At 37.9% G+C, this 2,643-nt stretch overlaps 1 pseudogene; it reads left to right on the top strand.

Annotated features, from left to right (window-relative positions):
• Nucleotides 1-704: 704 nt before the first annotated feature.
• LOC127088944 (uncharacterized) lies at nucleotides 705-804 on the top strand (annotated as a pseudogene).
• Nucleotides 805-2,643: the final 1,839 nt, after the last annotated feature.

The following is a 2,643-nucleotide window of genomic DNA, read 5'->3' as shown; positions in this document are numbered from 1 at the left end:
TAGCCAAGGCATCTACTTTGCTTGCTAGTTGTTTAAGTTGTTCGCCAGTGTGTACATTCTGGTTTAAAAAATCTTTATTGGTTTGTTGTTGGGAAGCTATAAAGTTTTCCATCATGATTTCCAAGTTGGATTTCCTAGGCGCGTTATTGTTAGGCATGGATGGGTTCGGTTTCTGATATCCCGGAGGTATAGCTGGGGCTTGATTTGGAGACTGTCCAGGTGCGTACAAAGCATTATTACTCTTATATGAAAAGTTTGGATGGTTCTTCCAATTTGAGTTATAGGTATTCGAGTAGGGGCTTCCTTGAGCATAGTTTACTTGCTCTGCTTGGATTCCTGTCAAGAGTTGACAATCCGTAGGAGTGTGACCTTGGATTCCACAGACCTCGCAATTCTGAGTTATAGCAACCACGGCGGCTGGAGGTGATACGTTTAAACTTTCAATTTTCTGGACCAAAGCATCCACTTTTGCATTAACGTGATCAAGGTTGCTTATCTCGTACATGCCAGTTTTCGTTTGAGGTTTTTCCACCATTGTTCGTTCGGTTCCCCACTGATAGTGGTTTTGGGCCATGCTCTCGATAAGCTGGTAAGCATCAGCATAAGGTTTGTTCATTAGTGCACCACCTGCAGCGGCGTCTATTGTTAACCTTGTGTTGTACAAGAGACCATTATAAAATGTGTGAATTACTAACCAGTCTTCCAAACCATGGTGTGGGCAAAGTCTCATCATATCTTTGTATCTTTCCCATGCTTCGAAAAGAGACTCGTTGTCTTTCTGTTTAAATCCGTTTATCTGGGCTCTTAACATAGCTGTTTTGCTTGGCGGAAAGTATCGGGCAAGAAAAACTTTCTTCAACTCGTTCCATGTGGTGACTGAGTTGGAGGGAAGAGATTGAAGCCATCTTCTAGCGCTATCTCTTAATGAGAAAGGAAAAAGACGAAGTCGAATTGCCTCTGAAGTGACACCATTAGCTTTAACAGTATCAGCGTATTGGACAAATACGGATAAATGAAGGTTTGGATCCTCGGTAGGATTTCCAGAGAATTGGTTCTGTTGCACAGCCTGCAACAGTGAAGGTTTAAGTTCGAAGTTGTTTGCTTCGATAGCGGGTGGAGCAATACTTGAATGCGGCTCATCTTGCGATGGAGCGGCGTAATCTCTAAGAGCACGAGCTGGTTCTGCCATCTCGGTTATCGAAGGAAAAAGGTTTTTGAAATCAGGAAGTTCTATAGGAGGGAGATTGTTTGCAGCACGATATTCCCGAATTCGTCGTAAGACTCGGAGATATAGTTCGATATCGTTGATTCGTAAATAGAGCGGTTCGCCTTGAGAGCGAGTGCGTGGCATACAAATCAACGAAAGAAAGAATAGAAGAAAAAGAAACCTTAGTCTCTACAGCGTAACGGAAGAGTTACGATATCGATTAAATAAAAGTCCCCGGCAACTGCGCCAAAAACTTGATCGCTCGACTTCTTGAGTCGAGAATGGGGTACAAAGTGCAAGTGCACAGTTCTATCGCGTAGTTTTAAAAGATATCGATCCCACAGGGACTTATGAATCGATATACCGTTATCTAAGGTTACTTCGTAAAGCTAAGGTGAACAATGTTTGATTGTTTGGGGGAAAGCTAAAAACTAAACTAAGATCTAGATTAAATATTAATAAAGCAGATATCGGTATGCAGTTCTTCGTAATTAGGGAATCAATCCTTCCTCGGTCTCTTGGTTTTAAAATAAATCTTTTCAGTTGACTTTATTGATTAAAAGTTTTATCTCAAACTCTCGCTCTATTGAATAAACCATGATTTTATGTTAATGTAGCTGTCACTTATAATTAAGTCAAAAACCATTTTTTGAAAGCAATACAGTCCATAGAAACTCTTTTCAAGAAAACGCCGACCGTTTAAACACCCTTATCTCAAACTCTCGCTCTGTTGACTTAGGTTATATAGTTAAATTCGAATGCTTAACTCTCGTCCTCACATTCAATCTTTAAAAATACTTTTTGGAAAAGATCAGAATTTAATTAACTCTAAAACTTGCTCTCGCCCTGATCTAGAGTTAATGTCTAATTTACACTGTCCAGTTAAAACCTCAAACTCTCGCTCTATTGATTTTAACTTCTTTATGTCTTTTACTTTCGTAAAAACCTTTGTTATTAAACCTGTAAATTTAAACCGTAAAAAGAGTGATTTTAATTCTAAACTTAATTTAACCGACTTAGTTTTTATTCCTTCATTCCGCTTACTTTACATACCGATACCTAAATAAATTAGCCAGACATGCTAAACAAACTAAAATATTTATCATGCATAAACAGACTCATCCCAGGCAGATAATATACATAAATAATAAAACAAAGCATTAAATAATAATTAAAGAACCTGAATGAGGTAAACAATAGTCTTGAACACTCCACCACAAGCCGGTAGGATTTGTTCTTGGATTCTTCAGTTAAACAACAAATTAAAACGAAGGAAATAAAACTAGATTCTAACGTAAGGTTAGATCCGGTAAAAAGGTGTACAATAGTTTCCGGTGTAGAAACTATTGTACGAAAAGAATTAACTAAATGCTAAAAGGAAAAAGGAAAATAGAAATTGCAAAAGAGATAAAGTAGAACTCGTAAAAATAATAAAG

Source organism: Lathyrus oleraceus, chromosome 5, assembly GCF_024323335.1.
Source record: "Lathyrus oleraceus cultivar Zhongwan6 chromosome 5, CAAS_Psat_ZW6_1.0, whole genome shotgun sequence".
Lineage (NCBI taxonomy): Eukaryota > Viridiplantae > Streptophyta > Magnoliopsida > Fabales > Fabaceae > Lathyrus > Lathyrus oleraceus.
Note: the sequence above shows the minus strand (reverse complement) of the source record. Positions and strands in the feature narration are given on the sequence as shown.